Below are 8,652 nucleotides of genomic sequence, written 5' to 3' on the forward strand. Positions count from 1 at the left end.
CAAATAACAAATCTCTTCCACACACTCAAGAGACTCACCAGCAAGTTCAGTCCTTTCGCGCCTGACAATCTCCACCTGCTCTGCTCGATACGCTGCACACACATCAGCATTATCTTGCCGTCAACCTTTGATACCACTACATCTCTTGTGCACCCATTTATCACAAACACTACACAAGATGGAATTACTTCCCATGCTCTTGTGGCAAACTGCATATGGCCACTCTCCCTCGTCTTTGACAGTACCGCCACCAACCCTAGATATCATCACTTTTGTTTTAACTACATTAACTCTTAAACCTTTATGCCCCATACCATCTCTCCTCTTCCTAAATCTTTCCTCTGTCTCCCTTTCGTTCTCTTCAATCAACACCAAATCATCAGCATACAACATCTCCCACGGGAGTCTGTTTCTGAAGTCACTTGAGAGGGCTTCAAGTACCATGATAAACAATATGGGACTCAAAACTGAACCCTGATGTACACCACCGTTTGCGGAAAACTCATCACTTAAATCTCCATTCACTCCTTTGTGGGTGCAAGGACCCACATACATGGCCATAACCACCTTAACCAGCCACTCCTCCAAGCCAAGCTTTCTCATTGCCCACTTCACCGCCTCCCTAGGGACTCCTCTGTCAAAGGCCTTTTCCAAGTCAACAAAAACAAAATACAGATCCCTTATTTCCCAATATATTTTTCCTGAAGCTGCCGAACAGTGAATATGACATCAGTGGTCCCCTGCCGGGCATAAACCCAAACTGCATCTCATCAATATTCACTCTTTCTCTAATCATACCTTCTAGAACTGTCTCCATTACCTTCATTATCTGGTCTAAGAGCATTATACCTCTATAATTTCCTCTTTCCAGGGCATCACCCTTCCCTTTATACACATTTACAATTACACTCTTCAACCAATCATCTGGGACAACACACTCATATATAATCATATTTATCAGGTCAGTGACTAACCTCACCCCTGTATCTCCTGAGGCCTTCAACATTTCAGCAGTCATCCCCGACACACCTGCTGCCTTCCCCACCTGCATCCTACCTATTGCCTCACTAACAGTAGCAGCGTCAAAGGCCAAGGGCCAACCACTGGATCTGCTGGCTCCAAACCTTCCCTGTCCCAGTCAAACTCCACATTCAACAACCGGTTATAATGCTCTCTCCATGTATCTTTAATATCCCCACTGTTCACCACTACCCTTCCTTCATCATTCTTCACACACTGCTCACCTATAATATCCCAATTCTCCCTCTTCATCTGATTTGCCACCTTAAATATCATATTTTTCCTTTCCCCATGATTTAGGGTATCAAGTAAAAGTCTCTGTGACTCAGACTTCGCCTTATGTACCTCTCTTCTAGCCCTACGCTTGGCAGCCAAGTATTCCTCCTTGTTACCACCCTTCTTCCATTCCTGGAAAAGCCTTCTTTTCTCCTTAACTGCAGCTTCTACACCCTCATCCCACCACCAAGTTACTTATATCTTGGTGGGCCTCTAGTCCAACCACATATTACATCAGTAACTCTCAAGAGGTTGTTCTTGAGGGCTCTGTACTGTTCATCAACGCCTCTGTCTACGGCTCCCTGTTCAGCCACCACTCTCCTCATCTTGCTATAGAAGGCATCCCTTACTACAGTACTTGGTTTTCCAGCTTCCATATTTTCCTCCTGGGTACATAAGTCCTCTTTTTCAACACTCGTTCCTTAAGCACCATATCACAAATCAATAGTTTGTGCTGCTGCACACACTCCTCACTACCTATAACTTTAACATCCCTCACTAACCTCCTATCAGCCCTCCTAACCAGAAAATAATCTATCTGACTGCTATTTCCCCCAGACTCATACGTAATTAACCCGCTTTCTCTTTTCCTAAAATGTGTGTTGCACACAATCATGTTCGTTGCCTTCCCAGACTTGAGTATCCTTTCCCCTTCCGCATTCCTTATACCATACACACATCCCCCTTGTACTCCTTCATAACATTGAGCCACTTCACCTACATTACCATTTAAATCCCCTCCCAAAACCACTATCTCATCATCCCACATACCACCTACTACACATATTAAGTCATCCCAAAATCTATCTTTCTCTACTTCATCCAAGCCTGCCTGTGGAGCATATGCCAGTATAATTGCAGTTATCATTCCACCAACCAGAATTTTCACTACCAATATCCAGTCGCTTACTCTCATAACATTCATAACATATTCCATCCATTTCTCCTCAACCATCACACGAACACCCCCATATCTATCTGTCCCCCCCCCCCCTGCCAAAACAACTTATAGTAACAATCCTTCCCAACAGTCTTTCTGGCTGATCCACCCCTGTACCGGACTTCCTGCAAACATGCCACATCCACCCTCCTCCTACTGAATGCCACAACGACTTCCCCCGCTCTTCCCCTCAAACTTCACACATTCCATGAACCCACCCTCATCCCCCTGGGCGATTTAATGTCCTCAGGCTTGCTTTGAAACTTATTTTTAGTCAGTATTAATATATATATATATATATATATATATATATATATATATATATATATATATATATGAAATCAGAATAGCTTGTTTCTTTTAACTGCTGGAACGCTAAAAAGTTATTCTTCGTCTTTCAGTTTCAGATGCTGTCACTGGAAAACTACTGGAAATTTGAGTTTTCATATCAGTGTTGTTTCTGCCATGTCTCATCCTTTGGCTAGAAGAGTGATTGCTCAAGATGTTGAAAAGTGAAAAGCTGGAGTTATCAATGTTCTTGTGGATAGGGGTAGATGTACAGCTCAGATCATTGATAAAGAAAGTAAGAGTTGGTGACATAATCAAGATGAATACCTCTATAGATAACTTTTAAAGAAGAACAGATGCAATCTACAACAGGAGCTAAGGAGGAGGCACAGATTGAAGGCTAGAATCCACTGGAGAACAGATGAGAAATACAGTAAATGATTTGTGAGACGATGGAGAGTGAGATTAAAAAGTGTATGTGAGTGAGATGAAGGAAGGAAGAGGGAGGGTGGGGGACCTAGGATGAGATGGGTGGATGGAATGTAGAAGTATATGACAGATGGGGATGTAAGCTAGAGGGAGGGCATCGAAAAGGCAGGGGACAGGGTGACATGAAGGAGATTTGTTTGTGGCCTCCCCTTACAAGATAAGGTCATCTGGCTATAGCTAGACTTAGCTGAAAACCTCTGAAATGTCTTTTGTGACTGCAAAGGTCTCACCAAAATCTTGGAGGTAACCAGGAATGTGAAAGAAATATAAGAGTGTCACCAGTGGAATTCTCTTCATGAAACCTATTGTGATGGACAAAAAGACAGTAATGAGAAACTTTAAAATAAATTGTATTGAGGATAGACTGAAACACCATGGAAATACTGTACAAGTGATTAAAGCAATAGCTAAAGGGCTGGGAATGGTCATACTTCCTTGGGATAGATTGGATAATGACAAACTTCCAGTAAGAAGGAAATGTGCAGAATGGTAGACAATGACAAAAGAGTGAACTGAACAAAGATGCCAGCAAACATGCACATTTCCATAGAAGAACAGGAGGGATCCCATGAGAACCAAATATCTTATTACTACTCAGGAAAGAGAGAGTGCAGAAGGCATTTCTTCAGAAGAAATGTTAGTACAGTACCTGTATCAGGTATCTTGATGTCAAAAAGAGAGGAGATGAAAGAACAGCACCACACTCGTCTTTTGGAGTTCGAAGCGCCTTAGTAGCGAGTCTGGTTTTATTAGAGGAATTTATGGGACCTTAGAAATGAGCCTGGTTTTATTAGAGGAAGACACAGCAACAAAGCTATTTGAGAAGAAAAAAGTTGGAATGAAGAAGAAATAAAATTGTTGAAATTGTTTTTGGCAAGGGACCAGCATAACAGGAATACTTAGTATTGGAGAGATCATTGCGGAACAGTTGAAGCTACTTTTGGCGAGACGAATGTCAGATTTAATATGGTTCCAGACAGAAGTATAAAAATTTCATACAGTAATATAGTGGTGTGAGAGGATAAGAGAATGGGATGAATGTTGCCATGCCAAAGAGGATTTTGTCCATAATATAGTACACTCTGAACACATACAGGTCTCTTGACTGTGGAAAAAATAGACATTCAATGAAACAGGTACTCTTTGTGTGAAAAAATTTTGGAAGTTGGACCCAAGTTCAAGTGTCAGCCCCTTTGTGCTGAGGTAAGAAATCTTTTGACATTTGGGTGCTCCATTCCCTGTTCCATTCTTGCTATCTTTTGCCCCACTGCTGAGAAATGGTGAAAATGTTAAACAGCTGTATAGAAAACATGGACAGAAAGACTGGTAGAACTTCTCTAGGTGTTTGTTACTTAAAATTACCAGGGGGAAGCATACAACTCAGCCAGAGAAAATGAGTGTACAAGCTGATCAAACTGGATTTTAATGGAACAGGCCTGGATGTTTATGACTGAAAACCGAACAGACATGCAGTTTGTCGTAGACTTGTCCTGGTCTGCTGTTGATCATGCATAATCAGATCAGGTTGCGCTAATGCCAAGAGAAGAAGTTAATGGTGAGGTTCTATAAGACAGGTTTGGACATATCCTCATCAGCTAAAAGTGTGCCATTAGTGGGAGATGATAGACCCATCACAATTTAGGCACAGAATCAAAATACAGTACACTCAATCCTCGTAAATCGCATGTTTATAAATCACGGATTCGTAAATCACGTCTAAGTGGCTGTCAGACTGCCGGCACCCTTAAATCGCTGTTAAGTCACGAAAATCACGGACCTAGGCACCGAAGTTTGCCTTTTCCAAGGAGAATCGTAAATTGCGGCATTCAAATTGAAATCGCGACCCAACAACCAATCACCGAGCGTCCCTGGTGGCATATGTGCATACTAATGCCGCCATGTTGTTGTTGATCTTGTCCTGCCAGTCCGCACGCTACAGACCGTCGCTGTGGAGTACGAGAGCTAACTACCCTTTTTGTGCAACTTCCCCCCGCCTCCTACCTGCCATGGCCTCTCTCAACCCCCCAATGAAGCGCTCTAAGCAGTATGGCGTCAAGAAACTGCCGCAGTTGTTGTACAGTCAACGTTTGGAGCTCATTCGTCGTGTTGAGAGAGGAGAGAAGTTTTCAAAGCTGGCGAAAGAGTTTGGGAAGAACAAGTGCTGAGAGGTTCTAAGTTCTTCCCAACACCACCCCACTCCATTCACTTAAGCAGTTTCGTCATAGGATTAAGGTGAGATCCCTTAACATTGCTTATTTCTATTGAATACATGCACTGAATATTCCTAAATTTGTATGTTTGTGTTTGATGGTGCCTAGATAGGTGTAGGTAGGGTGCTGTGGGAGGTGGTTGGCCAAAGTCCAGACCCAAATTCATTTTTCACATAAGAGTTATTATTTATAAACCACGGAATTTGTAAATCGCGGCAGTGGTCCAAACCCAAATTGCTGCGATTTACTTGGATTGAGTGTACTGTATTCTGTACCTAATATTCCCAACTTCTTTAGTGAACCAGTAGGGTCTGTTCACCGATTAGCTCAATATCGAGCTTCCACAGGAAGAAGTTCCTCCTGTCAGATGTTGGAACTGCTCCTACGTGCAAGAATCTGAAAACAAACATGCAAAACAAACACTCTAATACCTTTTTCCTACCCAGTATCCCCTGTGTATAGTAAGGTTGCAGGGACAGGACCATGAGCTTCTTGCAGAAGAGAGTATGGTAGCAACTCTCCAGCCTCACAGTTGGGTAGAAATGACTGTAGCACTGTCACCACTTTTGATACCTTGGAAGGTATAAATTTCAGCATCTGAAGATAATATTACTTACTGGAGGCACCTTTTATCTTATTATTAATCAGTAACAGGCCATTCAGACATCTCCTAAGCTCATGAAAAGAGTTGAGCTGAGTCTTACAGGTCTGTCTATGAATTATTTTTTTTCCTCTGAAGAAATTAATTTTCATGATTCCAGAGAATTGAGCATGGAAGTAAAAAAGTTGCTGCATGATAGCACTGTGATACCAACTCTGATGTATGGAAGCGAAGCTTGGACCTTGTTGGAAGGACACAAGTCAAGAGTGAGAACATGTGGAGTTACATGGAGAGACAGACTGGCAAATGAGAAAGTGAAGGAGTGTTGTAATGTGGATGTGGATGTGACAGAAAGCGTTAGGGAAAAACACATTGAGATGGTTTGGCCATGTTGAGAGGGAGACTGAGATACTAACAAGGAGAGTGTATGTAAGTAAGGTGGAGGGGGAAAGAGGGAGGGGGAGCCTGAGGGTGAGATGGAGGGATGGAGTAGAGAGGTATATGAGAGAAGGTGTTGTGGGCTGGGGGAAGGGCAGTGAAATGGCAGGGGACAGGGTGGCAAGGAAGCGATATGTTTGTGACCACCCTTTACGGGATTAAGGCGTCTGGCAATAGATAGGTGGATAGATTCCACAGAAATAGAGTGTGCAGTGCAGTTGACAGGAATATACTGTACACATTCACTGACAGTTCATTAAATACATGTACTGTACAGTATAGCATATATCCAATAAAACACTTATAATATTTAGAGATTCACAAGAGCGCCATTGGATCATATGAGAACAGTATTGTGTAGTAGTGTGGTTAAAAAAAAAAAGACAGTTATGATGATTCCTGGATTTCACTGCAAAGTCTGGATGCACCGAGATTTAATATATATTACACATGAAATCCTGTCACATTAGAAATCACCAGGTGAAGCAGCAGAGGTGTATTATATGTGGACCACCCTGTACTGTATTTATGGCATTGTATGTTGTTCTTGATTAGATGCTTTTTGGGAAGTGTTAGAAATACTGGGTAACTTAAGCTTGAGCAAAATGTTATGTTCTGAAACTACCCTCTACACAACACATCCTTACTACTTGAGCTGGATAAATGGGTTGTCATGGTTCAGTATTGCACTGCACCATGAACATATTGTACTGTACAATGAATTTCCCATAATTCAGGTACAGTATTTCTTAAATGTTAAGGTTAAAATGATATTATGGTAAGAAATAGTTCTTATCATAGTGGCATCTTATTATAGCAGTGGCATCTGCTGTATTATTTTACTGATCTGTAAGGTATTCTGTCCTTTATATGCACATAATTTACTTGAAGTAGGTATACACAGCCTATGGAAATGAAATGCTAAAATGGACAGTTTCTTTGAATGTTTACAAAAGAAAGCTTGCTGTAATCCCATATAAATTCAGTGGTACAAGGGTGTGGAACCCATTATGTCACAGCCAGCTTATCATCTTTCTCTCCTGATGATTATAATTAGTCCCTAAATAGGTACAGGGAGGGCAATATCTTTGTGAAGGGAAGCTTTGTTGATAAAACACACAAATCAGTGAATGTACTCAGTAAAAGAGCATGTGGGATGCTGTAAGTCAAAACTGTAAAAGATAAAACATTATTGATGATGGTAATGCAATACTGAACATAGAAAATTATCACTTCATTCAGTATAATAAAAAAAGAGCAGTAGGATATTTTGTATCAAAATAAATACAGGTATTTACTACAATGGTATGCTGTTGAGATGATCCCAACCATTACCAGTAACTTCTAACTACTTACCTAACAACGAACTGTGGGGGCCAACCTGGTGTATTGCAAGGATATCTTTGCAGCTTTAAGAGTAGATCACTTAATTTTGCTTCAGGTTTTTGCCAAAAAACAATAGAAATGTCTTTCAAGTGTTACGGGTGCACAGATATTCTTATGTTGTTTATGAAGAACAGTGGGATAACAGTAAGCTCCCTTTATAATTCAGTCACTACTGTAGTTAATATAAGGCCTTACCAATTTCTTCTGTAGTCAGGGTCTGTAATGTATGTAATAATTTTTTGCTGAATGTTTTGCTACCTGAGGCATTTTTTAAAACTTTATCCAGTGTTTTATATATATATATATATATATATATATATATATATATATATTGTTTGCATCTGTGCAGTATTTTTGTCTATACTTTCACAACATATACATCTGGGGACAAATGGAATGAGGACACAGAATGAAGGTTGTTGGTGGTAAGATGCTCATCGCAGTTGATAGTGGTGATGTGAAGCATGGAACTTTGCCAGCAGGTTTACTCGGTAGTTTAACTGAGGCAAACATTAAGGTCTCATTGTGTGCATACTGTATAGTTAGCATGTTGTGTATTCAGAGCAGCTTCTTTGATAATAATAATAATAATAATAATAATAATAATATAATAGTAACAATAAAGCACTAGGGCAAATGTGAAGTTTTCATCTGAAATTAGATCAGAGCTGATACTCAGTCCTGTGAAAATTTATATATGTGAAAATAATAGTGAGAGAGAGTGAGTGTGAGAGTAAATGACAGTAAGTAAACATAAGGATGACTGAATGCTGGAGAATTAGTGTGAGAGAATATTTATAAAATTCCATGTATGGTAGTATCAGTGAATGAATTATAGTGTAAGATAAATTGTAGTTATAGTGAATGAAAGTTAGTGAGTAGAGAGGTGAGCAAATGAGCGATAATGAATGAGGGACTGAGCAATTGCAAAAGTGGGTGAGAGACTATGAGTATGACAGAGATAAAATATGAAAGTGAATGAGTGAGTCAGCTAGTGTATAAAA

This window comes from Coenobita brevimanus, chromosome 80 (genome assembly GCF_032717465.1).
Source record: "Coenobita brevimanus isolate Jiangsu-jjx chromosome 80, ASM3271746v2, whole genome shotgun sequence".
Classification (NCBI taxonomy): domain Eukaryota; kingdom Metazoa; phylum Arthropoda; class Malacostraca; order Decapoda; family Coenobitidae; genus Coenobita; species Coenobita brevimanus.